This window comes from Palaemon carinicauda, chromosome 6, assembly GCF_036898095.1.
Source record: "Palaemon carinicauda isolate YSFRI2023 chromosome 6, ASM3689809v2, whole genome shotgun sequence".
Lineage (NCBI taxonomy): Eukaryota > Metazoa > Arthropoda > Malacostraca > Decapoda > Palaemonidae > Palaemon > Palaemon carinicauda.
Genome location: NC_090730.1, coordinates 148,265,429 through 148,282,928, shown reverse-complemented (window position 1 = coordinate 148,282,928; position 17,500 = coordinate 148,265,429). Strand labels below are relative to the sequence as shown.

General features: G+C 35.2%; 1 protein-coding gene across 1 annotated transcript in view; it reads right to left on the bottom strand.

The window, feature by feature from the left end:
• Positions 1–17,500, bottom strand: part of LOC137642706 (sodium-coupled monocarboxylate transporter 1-like) — a 152,140-nt gene that overhangs the window by 50,711 nt on the left and 83,929 nt on the right. Inside the window, exon 2 of the mRNA XM_068375506.1 lies at positions 14,272–14,323. The gene's annotated coding sequence lies outside the window, so the exon portion shown is untranslated. The remainder of the gene's footprint in view (positions 1–14,271; positions 14,324–17,500) is intronic.

Genomic DNA, 17,500 nt, shown 5'->3' with positions numbered 1-17,500 from the left:
ACTTCTATCTCGTGTTGTTTTTGTAGGATAGTGTAATCATCTTGAAGACTGCTTTCCCTATCAACAGACCTCGGTCGCCGTGTCAGTTGACATTATTTACCGAGAAACATTACTTTGCATCATCAAGAATGACACCAGGATCATGAAAGAAAAACACATGTAAAGCATAATACTCTTCTGACAAGACATAAAGCCAAGTGGTTTTGTACCAGGTCTACATTGACTGTAGTGTGGCCAAAAGCACGGAGCAATAACTGTCGAAAACAGTGAGAGGCCAGCCATTGCCATCTGAATATTGAGACGGCCATGGCCCCCGAATATCAATTCAGAACGAACATTGCGAGCCAGAACACTTATAAGTAAACAAGCGCTTAAGAAACGCTTAAGTACTTATCTACAAGTTACAAGTGAGAGGAGAATGAAAACCTCTGCGAGGATGTTTTCTCTTAATTGAGATTCCAGAGGTGAGTTCCTTGGAATTCATTTGTTGGACATGCTAATGAAGCATGCACATTGTGTAATGATCTTGAACATAGGAGTGGCTGAATGAGTTATTCTTTTTGAATAATTTGTTTAGTTTAATTGTTTCAGCGTGTTTTGCATATAAACGACGAAGAACTTGATATCACGATGTTTAGATATTTTTTCATTATTATATAACATTATCTAAATAACTCCTTCAGATTTATAAATCTTATTTTTCCTTATATGGAATATCATTCTCATATTCTTTACACACCAATGACTCCTGATAGATATGGATTTAAGGCAGGCTGTGTGACACATGGCACGCAGAGATTCCTTCCATTTACTCTAGAGGTTAAAGCACTGTTTAGTGCATCACAATAACCTAAGCTTTTATCTCTAGAACTTGGTGAATATGACGTATCGAGCTGATAAGCTACAGTCACCAAATCGTAGCTCGCTTCTGACTTTGTAATCCCACAGACACTGTGAGAAGAATTGGTAAACTGCAATGACCCAACCGCTTTGATCAGTGCTCCATATCCCTCTTCATTTCACAATTTGGAATTCTCTACTTTCTTCTGTATCTTGAATTATTTCTCCTGTCGCTTTTCCATCATTTTAGAAGTTCAGTCAGAGGATTTTTTTTAAAGGAAAAACATGGTTTGCGTCGCTTTTCCAATCTCAGTCATATTAACTTGAAAATATTATGGGATAAGCAAACAATTTGATGGATTCTTGCGAAAAGGCTACGTTTTCTAATGTGGGCTTTTGCTTTAATTTTATATTGAACTTTTATAATGCCTGTATAACGCTTGGAACAGACCAGGCTCTTTAGGAAGGCCTAGCAGAAATATACTTTTAACTCTAATTTATATAACTTTTAATGTGTATATATAACTATAAAAGTGCACTGGCGGGTGCGCATGCATAGGCCTATATATACACACACACACACACACATATATATATATATATATATATATATATATATATATATATATATATATATATATATATATATATATATATATATATATACTATAAGTCACAAAACTGCACATGACAGATATTAGAGTGTAAAATCCACAGGAAACAGGAAAGTAAAAGACCAGGTACCAAACACTTTCGTGTATTACGTACACATGTATGTATTTATGTATGTATATGTACATGTATAGATAAACACTTTTATCCTTTTGAAGGTGTTGGGGCTGGAGGAATTTAATTGTTTCGTTTCTCTTTTTTTCTATAGAGGGATATAGCCCTATTTATCTTGAGTTATTAGATGCCGGTACCCATTCAAACTTGGTCCTAGATATCTGCAGCTGAAGTTTTGATATACTCGGCCTCAGAACTCACGGACCCACTACGATCTCACTTGGGTGGTCGGGTCATGTCAGCAAATTTCGTCAAACCTGAACTGAGATCGAACTGTGGTCTATGTAGTGGAAGTCACCGATGAAACCAGTGGGTTACATGAATAAGAAATAATTTATTTTCATTTATGTTAACATAATCACTTAATTCGCCTCAACTCAGTTTTAGGTATTGATAGAATAATAGACGATAAATTGTAAATTAAAAAGTCAGATAATATTTGTCCCCACCTCCCGAAGAAGCCATTCCAGAAAGACAGACGATCTGAATTAATTGACCTTTCAGACTGATTTGACTTTTCGTAGTCGCCTGTAGTCCTCAAGGAAAGATTTAAGTCAACACCTAAATGAAGTTCACGAAGGACAGGAGGCGAGGGTGTCGGAATACCAAAATCCGAAGACAAGAAGAAATATGATGCTGGAAATATGAAAAGGATGGAAATTGATTAAGATTTTGAGAATATTCTTGGTAGTATTATGAAATATACGAGGTAAGGATATGGAATGGAAATAAAAGGAAAGAGGAAGTTAGCATTAACCATGATTTTCTATGTGAAGGTCTGCCGCCGGGACAGGTTAATGTCATAATTTCTTATAAGCACAAAGGAAGAAGAAGAAATAGAAGGAAATTATTGGTCTATCACTTGAACGGGAAAATGGAAGCCGAAGGAGAATACCAATGTTTATTTCTTCTGCTAAATGAAACATGTATGAAATATTTTTTGTAAAGGAGAAAGTGAAGCTACCCTTAAAACAAGAGCCATTGTAGGCTATTGAATTGCGTTCCTGTTTTTTATCCAAAAGCGAAGCTCCCTTAAAGTGGCATCAATATTTCCAGTAAGACTGGATAAGGTCAATATAACTCTAATGCAAAGGGCCTTCAGAAAAACAAACTGCGTCATATGAATAAAAGATATTAACATTTTCAACTACTTTACCTCTTCAAGACCAGTCGCAATCTAATAGAAAACTGAAAGCCATTCATATAAGCCCATTTTAAGGTTATGTTAATTGGGAATTGAATTTTCCTTTCAACCAAAGACATCTTTGTTCCAGCAAATAATATGCCATGATAAAATCTAGTTTTCCCCAAAGGGAAGAACCAAACGAATAAAAGCCACTGCATAAATAAGCACACATTTAAATTAAAGATTTAATGAACCTCATTTCTAATATATACATGACATACTTTATGGTACTTATTAATCAAGTGTACGCATGACCTCCATCCTGGAGACAGAGCTCACAGAGGGTCTTCTCAGGGTCTCTTCACGAGGGCGCAAACGCTCCATCACAATAAAACCGAATGACACGCGCCTGTTGAAATCAAAGCTGTTTCTTGGAATTTAGAGGCTTCGACGGCAATTGGGGCGCTTAGGAGTGGGTCACGAAAAACCCAAATCTTCAGACGTCCTTTAGGTTTGGACGAAATCACAAGAGGATGTTCAAGGGGATAATTGAAAGTTTCGGGTGATGGGTTTTAGAACAGTCTGTTATTTTAGATCATCAAAAGTGGTATGCATTTGCTTAATCTTATTGGTATATGCACGTATGTATATATATATATATATATATATATATATATATATATTTGTATATATATATACATATATATATATATATATATATATATATATATATATATATATATATATATATATATATATATATATATATAGTAGGTAGTAGGTTGACCAGGGAAGGGCACCTGCCACCCGTTGACATACTACCACTAAAGAGTTATTGGGTCTTTTGACTGGCCAGACAGTACTACATTGAATCCTTCTCTCTGGTTACGGTTCATTTTCCCTTTGCCTACACACTCACACACCGAATAGTCTGGCCTATTCTTTACATATTCTCGTCTGTCCTCATACACCTGACAACACTGAGATTACCAAACAATTCTTCTTACTGCACTGTTATTGTTCAGTGGTAATTTCCTCTTGGTAAGGGTAGAAGAGACTAGCTATGGTAAGCAGCTCTTCTAGGAGGACACTCCAAAATCAAACCATTGTTCTCTAGATCTTGGGTAGTGCCATAGCCTCTGTACCATGGTTTTCCACTGTCTTGGGTTAGAGTTCTCTTGCTTGAGGGTACACTCGGGCACACTGTTCTATCTTATATCTTATTTCTCTTCTTGTTTTGTTGAAGTTTGTATAGTTTATAAAGTGATATTTATTTTAATATTGTTTCTCTTCTTAAAATATTTTATTTTTCCTTGTTTCCTTTTCTCACTGAGCTATTTTCCCTGGTGGAGCCCCTGGCCTTATAGAATCCTGCTTTTCCAACTAGGGTTGTAGCTTAGTAATTAATAATTATATATATATATATATATATATATATATATATATATTTATATATATACATATATATACACACACACACATATATATATATATATATATATATATATATATATATATATATATATATATATATATATCAGCCTCAACTAGTCCACTGCAAAACAAATTCCTCATACATGTCCCTCCACTCGCGTCTGTTCATGGTCTTTCTATGCCAGTCCACAGCCGCAAATTTTCTTAGTTCATCAATTCATCGTCTTCTCTTCCTTCCGGCTTCTTTTAAATTCTCTATGGAACCAATCTGGTTTCCTTAATGTCCATATATTATCTGTCATTCTCTTTATATGTCCAGCCCATGTCAATTTCTTTGTTTACATGTAGTTAGAATATCCTCATTATTATTATTATTATTATTATTATTATTATTATTATTATTATTATTATTATTATTATAGATATCCATGTTGCTCTTTTTCAGTCACTTAGTGTTATATGCAAAAACTTTAGTAAGGCCCCAAGATTCTGATGCATAAGTTAATACTGGTTGGAGCATTTGATGAAGTACTTTTCTTTTCTTTTTAGAGAAAATGGCATTTTACTTTCAGAATCTCATTTTGTTTACTAAAAACTCTCCATCTCATGCTTATCCTACTTTTAATTTCGGTCTCATGTCCTGGAGAAACACTGTTTGTCTTAAGTATGTATATTCATTAACAATCTCCAGAGGTTCACTCATAACGATTATTTGTTGTCTGCATTTTCATTGAACATTATCTTAGTTTTCCTCGTATTCATTATCAGTCCTACATTTCTGTTTTCTCTATTCAAATCGTCTATCATATTTTGTAATTTCTTCCCAGAATTACATAACACAACTATGTCATCTGTAAATCTAAAGTTGTTAAGGATTCCACATTTATGTATAATCCTATAGAAACACTTTCCAAATTTAACGATTCGGAGGCTGAAAAGGTGGTTGGTTGCTATCCAGGCGATCACTATGAATTCCTAGTGTCAAAGCTCCTATGTCCAGGTCAACAGGTAATATATTGGGATGATTTCCCACTGTTTCCCAAACTAAATATTTAAAAAATACTTCTAGACATGCTGTGAATACTTTAGGAGCGATGGGGTGTCCCTGTGTAACTCCTTTCTCAATGGGAATTTTCTCATTACGTTAATGTAGTTTCACGATTGTTGTACTTCCTGTATAGAAATCTTCAAGTGTTTTGAGGGGCTTTCATTACTGCTGAAATTTTGACAGAATCAAACACTTTCTCATGATCTATAAAGGCCATAATATATATATATATATATATATATATATATATATATATATATATATATATATATAAATATATATATATATATATATATAAACATATATATATATATATGTATATATATACACATATATTATAGATAGAAACACACACACACACACACACATATATATATATATATATATATATATGTGTGTGTGTGTGTGTGTGTGTGTGTGTGTGTACGCTTTTGTGTTGATTGTATTGTTAAAAACCATAGCGTATAGAGTAGACTATTTTAATACAACACTACCAATTACCTATATCTGCATTGTTCGAAGTTTCGTCCTTGAAGATATATGTATGTATATATATATATGTATATATATATATATATATATATATATATATATATATATATATATATGCAAATATAAACAAGGATATACTCTCATACACATATATACTGTATATACTCGTGTGTGTATGTATGTGTTTGTGTGTGTTTTTATGCTTGTGTGTGTGACAACAGTGTGATATTTTCAATGACTACTCGTGCTTCGGAGTAATATGTCAACGGGAGTCCTAACTCGATAATATATTCGAAATGCAGTTTTCGAATGTTATAAGAAGGGAGAGCTTCTAGGAAATCATCATTCCAGAGCAGGCTGAGGAGTGCCTCGCGCTTCCCTGTAGGATTAGACAGTGTATCAACTTTTTTTTTTTTTTTTTTTTGCAAATGGTAATTTTAGCTGTCCCATATACAAAACTGAACTTGCCAGATTAACCTTTTATTTCATTTTGATTGCTTATTTGCATATAACCTTCATGAAGAATTACTTTGGTAGATCTGTCAGCGCTTCTCCCTTGCCTAAACATTTTCTGTGGACGAGATATGACACCAGCATCAAATAGATCATCCTGTGGTGTTTTATGACATCTATTAATCATGCAAACAAGAACATGTCGTAAGTATGCATCTTACGATCTCCCTGGGATGGATCCTCCGGGGCTGGGCACTGTAGGACTGCAGGGAAAGGGCCGAGGGTGTCGTACTGTAGTACCAACCCTCCTCCTCCGTCAGACACGTAGGGTATCACCAGTTAAGGGATGTTAATAGAACTTGAAGGGGCAAATGGGACCAAAACTGCTTCAATGAAGATTTGTTGCCACACCAAATGTTTCGCTCGTTTTTTTTTTTTTTTTATTCTTCTTGGAACACTAGTGTAAAGGGGGGTGGGGGGGGGGGTCTGATTTGTTGTTATAGGCTTAGTGGATCTTATTGAGTATTTAGTTGGGAATACTGGTGGTGGATTTGACTTGTCATGGCCGCTGCCAAACACATATTATTGTGTGTCACACAATTGTACATAATTCCTTTTGTATATATTATGCTTGTATCTTCGCTCTTCCCTCGCACTAAAAAGAACCAGAATAAACATGTCTGCGTGTCGCCTATGTAACATTGTCATTTTCTCGAACATGAAATTTCCTGTTGCCTTGAGGTTTTGTTTATAAAGGAGAGTGTTCCATAATAAATGAACTCAGTTAATTGCATCCTGCCTTTGAGTTCACAACCTTCTCTCGGCACCGTCACACACATTACGCTTTTGGTCTTACGATTACGAAAGAAGCTTCTTTTCTGTTTCCTCTCTGTAAAAATGCACGTAGACACAATCGGCATTAATTTTATGCAGAGCATGGACAGCACAGTCTGAATTACGTGTCCATGTTTCTAAAGGCACCCTCTTTACTATTACAGCATGGGATACATGCATACGCGAATTTGAATTTTTCTTGTTGATGAAAAGGCAATGCATGCCATAAATCAACTGGAGTAATTTTTTGCCTGAGAACAGTGGTACATGAGTTCGGTTTCTTGGGATCTTGCAGAGTCTTGTTGCTAGCCTTGGACTAATCAGCCAAGATTCGCTCGAAAGATAAGGGCAAAGATAAAATTCACGCCTGATCCTCTCCATAACGATTTAATCAGGAAATTAATAAAAAAAAAAATAAACAGATTAAATTCACTATAGAGCAAGAGACCGTCCATTAAATCTAAATCCCTCGACAGAGGAAGTGGTCCATAAATAATCCTCGCTCGTTTGAGGTTGACAGCAGCAGTCACAAATTATTCTCGGAGGATGCAAGAAGGAAGCGAAGGAGTAGCACTTTCAACGCTCCGTATGGTAACTATTATAGTCCTAGCCAGAGTCCTAGCTGCTACGAGATGAGGTTAGTTTATGATTAGCGGCTCTGCCAAGTTTCCCATGGAGGCTCAAAAATAAAAAATAAATTATCATATCCGTAAGATTATGAGTTTTCTGTGGATAGATATGAATTGGCGTAAGAAGATATGGATATGGCAAAAAGCTTTGATTTCCAAGTCCCATCCTTTGTAGAGAGAGAGAGAGAGAGAGAGAGAGAGAGAGAGAGAGAGAGAGAGAGAGAGAGAGAGAGTTGCTTTAAAAGCACTAGCCACATGGAAAAAATACGATGTAAACAATTTTGAGTGCATAACCACAATGATAATATATAATAGCATAACAGTACGCGAGTTATTCGTATAACAAAAAAAAAAAAAAAAAAAAAACTCAAAGCAAAATATGCAATATGATAGTTATAAGAAGACAAACAGACCATTAAGACAACATATCTTAGACCGAGTGCCCACTTCCACTTATTTACCAGATTTGTCCAATGAATCCGTTTAGCATTATGACCTCATTTCATGTCACACATGTCAATTTGAAAACTCCTGTATTTGATTACTTGACGAGGCTATAATATAAATCAAACACATTTAGCTTACTTGCAGAAAATTTGCAAGTAGTAGCTGATATAGGTAATAAAACTGAAGTCAGTAACCATTTATAAAGCAGTGAGTAAACAGTATGACGGATAGGTGCTAAATATATGGATATGATCTTGGCATCGTTTTCGCTTTTATTTAAGGAATGTGTGAGCAATTGTCTGCGCTTTTTTTCACCCTGGTGAATTTTGTGAAAAGCTACTTATGGTTTTTTCATATGATATGGATATCTTATTAAATGAGTGATAAACTATTACATTAAGTCGCGGGTGAGTCTGTTTGTGCGTGTTTGGGTGCGTGAGAGAGAGAGAGAGAGAGAGAGAGAGAGAGAGAGAGAGAGAGGGCAGCATCAAAGATAGTCATATTTATATTTTAAGTAACAGAGGTTAGTAATTACTGTACTCCATTATTAGTATACTGATACTGCCTAAAAAGGCGGCATCGGAAGAGAGGTTCAAAACACCAGCTCCTGTCCCAGAGGACATTGCATAAAGACCCGAACTTTGGAATAAATCACATCTATTCTACGCAATTATGCTTAAACATTTAGTATTATAGTACACATTGGGTTTTATTGCATTACTAGTGTACGCGACCAGTCAAAGTGACGTCTGAATTTTTAGATAAGATGCACGCACATGCACCGCCTCTCACCAGAGTATCACTACTTCCTCTCCCCGCTTCCCGATGGACAGGGAGAGCTGAGCGTGACTGGAAATATATACATACATACATACATACGTACATACGTCTGCCAAATTCCTATCACCAATCCAGTCCAAACCATCTCCACCATCTCTGACTGTTCCACGCATTACAAAATCTATGAGGAGGATAAACAACATAGGTGACAACACATTCCCTTGTAGTACCCCGCTGTTCAATGGCAATATATATATATATATATATATATATATATATATATATATATATATATATATATATATATATATATATATATATATATATATATATATAGCCAAACGCTTGCTTTATCGTATAGGGAAGATATTAGTGTCATTGACATTAGTCGCTACAATAAGTGTCACGCGACAATAGCCTGTAGCTAGAGTGAACTTCCACGGCAGGAAGTGGGCGGAAGGATAGGTGGGTTAAATAGGGATTTCAAGGTCAATATTTCTAAATTACATATTCTAATTTGTACTCTTTAGATGGAATTCTTCTGTTGCTGGCGCAAAAATGCAAATGCACGCATAGGACATGTATGTATGTATGTAAGTATATTTGCAATATATGATAAATATACTGTATATATATAAAGTATATATATATATATATATATATATATATATATATATATATATATATATATATATATATATATATATATATATATACTCTGTATATAAAGTGTATATATATATGTGTATATATATATATATATATATATATATATATAGATATATATATATATACTTGTGAATGTGAGTACTGTATACAGTATATATATATATATATATATATATATATATATATATATATATATATATAATATGTGTGTGTGTGCGTGTTTGTATGTGTATGTACAGTATATGTGTGTGTTTATGTGTGCGCGCGAATTCAAAGCGGAGACAAATTTTTCCTCGTGTCCTTTTTTACGAAACTTGTGAGAAGTATCATCAGAGTGAAGTGCGTCCTTCATCTTAAATAGGACCAAGGATAAACAGCAAAATAATCCCTGAAGTATTCTCTCTCAATAATGTTACAGTAGAGCTAAGAGAGAATTATGTTTTGACTTCAGACGAGAATTGACCCTTGGAGTGCTATGAAATAAAGTGGGGTTTATGTAATCCGTTTCGTTTTGATTCGCTTATATAATATAGTTACCACAACCGTAGAGATGTTCTAGTTTATTTGTATGAGTCTTTCTTATTTTTTCTTTAGAGAGAGAGAGAGAGAGAGAGAGAGAGAGAGAGAGAGAGAGAGAGAGAGAGAGAGAGAGAGAGAGAGAGAGAGAGAGAGAGAGAGATTGTTTAATTTCTATATATACACAACCGTAGAGATGTTCTACTTTATTTATATGTCTTTCTTATTTTTTCTTTAGAGAGAGAGAGAGAGAGAGAGAGAGAGAGAGAGAGAGAGAGAGAGAGAGAGAGAGAGAGAGAGAGAGAGAGAGAGAGAGATTGTTTAATTTCTGTATAAAATATTTGTGCTTTCGGTAATAATTACATTTAATGATGACATCATGACAATTATATATTGCATGGATTGACTTAGAGAGAGAGAGAGAGAGAGAGAGAGAGAGAGAGAGAGAGAGAGAGAGAGAGAGAGAGAGAGAGAGAGAGAGAGAGATTGTTTAATTTCTGTTTATAATATTTTCCCTTTTGATAATAATTACATTAAATGTTTACAACATGTCATTGATATATTGCATGGATTGACATTGAAAAATTCGTTATGCTTTGCAAAAAAAAAAAAAAAGTATGCAAATGAGGGAATTTGATAGTACATCTTTTGTGTAGGAAAAAAAAATAAATATTTACAACCATACTTCTAGCTTCTAGCTTCATCATTTCTACTCGAAAAAAAAAACGTGCTATAAAGTCCACTCATTTGCATACTTTATTTTGCAAAGTCATAAAGATTTTTGAAAAAGTCAATCTGTACCACATATCATTGTCATGTTGTCATCATTAAATGCAATTATAATCGTCAGTTAAAGATATTTTATAAAGAAAGAAATTAAACAAAAAAAGAAAAACAGAAAAAAAATGTGCCATAAAATCCACTCATTTGCATACTTTATTTTGCAAAGTCATAAAGATTTTTAAAAAAGTCAATCCGTGTCACATATCATTGTCATGTTGTCATCATTAAATGCAATTATTATCGTCAGTTAAAGATATTTTATAAAGAAATTAAACATTCACTCACACGATAGACATCGACAGGATCCAAGCAGAAAGACAAGCAAAGCCTTCATTGCGTTCAACCATAATAAGCAGTTATTACTATTTTTTGTTTGGATAAAGGCTCTGATTACGAGATACGCCCAGCAACCGGCCAGAAGCAATTTTAACATAAGATTAGACGAGATTATTATTCTTAAGCTGTAAAGCATATAATCTTGAAATTCCATGATGAACCTCACTCTCCTTCACGTACCATTATCGCTTGCGGAGGCATTTTACGAGCTGTTGAAATTTTAGATAAATATATTCTACGGGTTTTTTTTTCCTGTGACATTTATGATCCTTTGGATTAATCTTGTGTCATGTTGTCTATTTTTGTGTGTTTTTAAGAGACGGGGGTTCTTTATCGTGGATGATATTGCTAAAGTCACACATTGCTGTAGTATATTTGCTTGATTAGTGATGATAGTAATAATGGTGTTGGTTGTAATAGTAAACAGCTATGTATTTCTCTCGTGCATTAACTTCTTTGTATTTTTCTCGTGCAATAACTTCTAATATATTTCTCTCGTGCACTAACTTCTATTTATTTCTCTAGTGCACTAACTTCTATGTATTTCTCTCGTGCAGCACCTTCTATTTATTTCTCTCATGCATTAATTTCTATGCATTTATCTCGTGCATCAACTTCTATGTATTTCTCACGTGCAATAACTTCTATGTATTTCTCTCGTCCATCAACTTTCCCCGTTTGATATTCATTTATCTTATTAGGTTTCCAAATCTTAGTTTCTCGTCATTCTCAAATAGGAAAAAAAACTTTCATGATCACGAAGGTGTATAATTGTATTTCCTTTCTTCTCTGTCTCATTTTTTCGCGCAAAGAAGTCATCGCCAATAGCGTTTGGTATGGATTTACCTACTTTAGTAAGCAGGTAATTATTAGTTATTAAAGTCTCCCATTCGTCATATTGGCTACTTGCATCAGACTCCTGGGGTCTGTCTCAAGTTTTAGTCGTTTTCAGAAGGGTTGTAATAGCCCATTGGAAACGTCCCTCCCTAGTGATCTGTTGGACTGGGGTTCGAGTCCTGCTCAGGGTCGATAATTTCTTTCAGTTGGGGGAGCCCATATGTCTACCTGCCGAGTTATCAGCAGCCATTGCCTGGTTCTCCCTGGTTTTAGCATGGATGGAGAGGGGCCTTTGGCGCTGATCATATGGATATATCGTCAGTCTCTCGGACATTGTCCTGCTAGGGCATTGTCACTGTCCCTTGCCTCTTCCATTTATAAGTGACCTTTAAACTTTTAATAGAGTAATCTTTACTTACTCCTCTTCTTTAATATGGGATTTGGTGGTGGTGTTGATCTAATGAGCTTGAGGAATGTTAGCATGTTAGATGCAAAAAAAAAAAAAAAGAGAGAGAGAGAGAGAGAGAGAGAGAGAGAGAGAGAGAGAGAGAGAGAGAGAGAGAGAGAGAGAGAGAGAGAGAGAGGTAAATATTCTAAAAAATATGATTGAAATTTAACCTCCAATAGCTACAATTCGGATAACTTTTCTCTCTATCAGCTTGCATTACTCGTAGAACAAAGTTCTCACTCTCCTCTTTGGGAGGCCTTGGTAAGGTTAAAACGACCTTCAAATATGGGCAGAAGATATTCTGCAGGATAGGTTTTGTAACTCGATTATTTTCTCTGACCTTGAACTGATGAATCTGGTTATTTCTTGTGCCAAGGTATTGATGTTTAGATATAATTCTAATATTGAAAATAATAGTTACCTGAAGGGAAATGGTTGTTATTCTAAAAGCATTTTGAGTATTTGTATTCTTATATATCAGTATGCATCTATTCAATGTATGCATGTATTTACGTTGAAAGCTCAAAACGAAAAGAACGTTGTAATGATATTAATAACTAACCGATAAAAAAAGAGAAGCGGAGAATATGCATGATATAACCGCACGCAAGTTGCAAAGAAAAAAAGAAAAGATTCCATCATGGCTAAAAATGGACACGGGGCCCTTGGAAGCGAGGACCATCAAAGGTACAATAACTGATGGCTTGCAGCAAAACAACATTTTATTTTTATTTTCATGCTGTCTGGCCGAAAGCGTACACTCGGCACAACACACCTGGCCAAACGGGTTTTCCATTTGGGGTTTTTATTAGGTAAGCGATAACACATCGCCCCCACAAGGAGAGGAATCTGTTCCGAGTATAAGGTATACTTGTATATGCTTCGTTGTGCAATTGTAAATTGAAACTATAGCAATTTGTCTCTTGAGGTGGGGTACTGACGGGGCCAGCTTAGGGTGTTGATAGGAGAGGTTGGGTAGAGAGGTGTTGGGAGTAAATTAGGGTATACTGCTATGCCCAGTGCCCACACGCGTTACATGAAAATGAGATCACGCCCTTTTCTCGTCCGAGTTGAAAAGAGAGAAGAGGGATTAAGAGATAGAAGAATGATAAAAAAAATACAAAGTAACAGTAGGGAAATAATTAGATAAGATAGATAATTATGAATAATAAAATGAAAAATAAGAAGGGGAAGGCTGAGTTCATAAGAGGTTATAGATTATCAGCAATGAAGAAGAAGAATGATAAAAACAAAAACAAATAGAATTTATGATTTTGATCCCGATGTTGTTACTCCTACCTAAAACAGCTCTCTTAATAAACACACACACACAAACACACACACACATACATATATATATATATGTGTGTATATATATATTATATATATATATATGTATTATATATGTATATATTATATTATATTATATATGCATATATATATATATTATATACTGTATATATATATATATATAGATATATATATATAATGTATTTGAGAGTATGTGTTTGTGTATATATATATATATATATATATATATATATATACATATATATATATATATATATACATATATATATATACATATACATATACATTTATATATATATATATATATATATATATATATATATATATATATATATATATATATATATGCGCGCGCGTGTGTGTGTGTGTGTGTGTGCATTTATACTTTTTTCATCTGTTTATCTTAACCTTGAGTCACTAAATAGATTTGAAATGTTTCAAACATGACACCAAAATTCTTTAAAAGAGCTGAACATCCGTACTCGACTTATCGAAAGCTTACCTCTATCGACCTCTGATCTCCGATCCCGCTCGACACTGTTTCTCGTCGATCCCTGCAATAGAAATAAAAACAAAAACTTAGTTTCAAAAACATTAAGAGACCAATTTTTTTTCTGGAATCCAAAGTCTGAATCCATTGAGAGATCCTTCTTGCGAGCGAGGAATGTCAACAAGTAATTATAGTGGTTTAATAGTGAATCCCTTACTCTCTCTCTCTCTCTCTCTCTCTCTCTCTCTCTCTCTCTCTCTCTCTCTCTCTCTCTCTCTCTCTCTCTGCTCTAGGGTTTTACATGACTTTTTTTTTCGACATTCTCCACCTGTTCCCATTCATTTACTTCAAGTGATCCGAGGAGAGATCTAACAGTTAACTGCATGCTTCATTGACTTATTACATTGCTTACTTGCTATTAGGCATCTCTGTCTTGATTAACTCAATAGTAATCGATTTCCGTCTAAGGAAAACAACATTATTTTCAAATGTTTAAATTTCTGTCTACAATGCTATTAGCAACATTATCATGAGCAGGAATGTTCTTTGAAGCCATAGTCTTAGTAGTAGTGTGGCATTATCAATACTAATTGTTATCGTCAATGATAATCTCCGAAGTGCATTTTTGAAAGAAAAGGTAAATTTACATAGAAAGGCACAAGATAATTAAAGATGCATAAGAGTAATGGTTGCTAACGATGGATGAATGAACCTGGCACAAACTTTATTAAATCAAAAGAAAGGGCAAAATGCAGAGGTTGATGAAATTCGTTATTTACATAATAAATGAGAACAAAGTTATGAGAAAGTGAGAAATATTGATACAAATATAATAATGCCAGTCTGTGAGCCGCTCAGATTGAGTTACGATGGTGTGGACATGTGAAGAGAATGATAAATGATATTATAACCAAGAAGCTCTCGAGACCAACGCAGTAATGTAATCATTAAAAAGAATCAGCTCTAGCCAGAGCCTTAACACTCAGGTATTCCGCGTCCCCATTCAAAACAGAACTAAATGGAGCAATGCTAATAAGGGGAGGTCAATATTGCTGATGATGAGACTTCGATATCACGGGTTGTGGTGGCCTATTGGAAACGACCCTGCTTGGCGTTCTGCCGGAATGGGGTTCGAGTTCCGCTCGATAGTTTCTTGTTACATATGCACCCTCACCATCCTTGTGAGCTAAGGATGGGAGTTTGAGAGAGCTTATAGGTGTACCTGCTGAGTCATTAGTAACCATTGCCTGGCCCTCCTTGGTCCTAGCTTGGGTGGAGAGGTGGCTTGAGCGCTGATCGTATGTACAGTATATATGATTAGTATCCCGGGCATTGTCCTGCTAACAAGGGCAATGTCACTGTCCCTTACCTCTGCTATTCATGAGCAGCCTTTAAAATGTAAAATAGTAAGGAAGTTGGTGATAATACTTCCACATTGTTTTTCTCTTCAACTATTAAATGGGTTAATATCTACATAATAGAACTGCATATATATATATATATATATATATATATATATATATATATATATATATATATATATATATATATACATATATATATATATATATATATATATATATATATATATATAAAGTTTGATTGAAACAAGGATATATTACAGTACAGTAAGGATAACACACGAGACCTGCTTCAAACGCCAGCAACTACGGCGACAGTTTTGCTCAAGTGGCTTTTCCGGGTAGTGGTATCAAGCGAAAAGTGCATCCCGGGAAGAAGGGTTCATATCCGACGGCGATTTCAAGATGCAATCGGGCTAATATGGAGGAATTCGTCCTCCCTATCAACATCTGCGCGGTTCGCTCTCATGACTCAACGAGCTACTAACAGCAGCATCACGCTATCACCAACTTACTAGCACGCTCGGCTATTCAACAGCTTCCCCCATCTAGTTACTTTTCAAGTCTGTGATCTATTGCTAGTTCCTCGAACTGTTCTTTTGGCAATTTCCTCCGGATTCGTAAGTTAACTTTTTCTCTTGATGTTATTGTTCTTAGGGGTACGAGTCCTACAAATAAACATGTATATTTCCCACACGATTTAGCGTAGCAGAGCAAGGTCAGCTCGATGTGTAAGAAGACTCCTCTGTGCACTTTTGCAAAATCCAACTGCGATCATAAATTTTAACTTTGCGACACTAAAGGGAACGGGAGTTCTGTGAGATACACATTAACATACAGACTTACTCACTCTGGTCTTTAGAAACCAGCCATCTAGATTTGTGCTAAATCTCTCTCTCTCTCTCTCTCTCTCTCTCTCTCTCTCTCTCTCTCTCTCTCTCTCTCTCTCTCTCTCTCTCTCTCAAGCTATCCTATCTTTGACGAAATATGATTCTCTCTCTCTCTCTCTCTCTCTCTCTCTCTCTCTCTCTCTCTCTCTCTCTCTCTCAAGCTATCCTATCTTTGACGAAATATGATTATTAACTAATTCATTCTAGAAAATATAAATACAGTCATTGCCACATTCATCCTATAACTACTGAATCGTGGACAAATTCTATATGCAGTTAGAGTTCCGCAGCATAATTTTCTTCATATACCTACACAAGGCTTATAAGCAGTACGTCAAAAACTCTTATAAACACTGCGTTGTTCATCTCGTCATTGCAAAATTTTTTTACAAATTTTCAAGGCCTATTGGAAACATCCCTGCCAGGCAATCTGTCAGACCGTGGTTCAAGTCACGCTCAAGCTCGATAGTTTCTTGTAGGGTCTGTAACTTCGCCATCCTTGTGACCTAAGGATAAGGGCTTTGGGGGAGCCTATCGGTCTACTTACCGAGTCATCAGCAGTCATTGCCTTACCCTCCCTCGTCCTAGCTTGGGTGAAGAGGGGTTTCGGCGCTAATCATATGGATATATGGTCAGTCTCATGGGCATTGTCCTGCTAGCTAGGGCATTGTCGCTATCCCTTGGCTCTACCATTCATGAGCGGCTTTTAAGCCTTTAAATAAGATTCATCCTATCCATTCAAACTGTTTTAAGCCTTCCTCTCAACGTACATCCCAGTATTTTTTTAATCACACACTAATCTATTATTGCCCATTCTTTCCACACGACTGAACCATTTCAAAATCCTCTGACCCTTGCTTTTACCTTTATGCTAACATTTTAACCAGTCCGTCTACATATCACTACTATTATCAATCCATCAATTCTTCTTACTACACATTTTATAAGTAACTTTTCTCCTCTGCAGATTTTGTTTTCCCCTTTCATTTA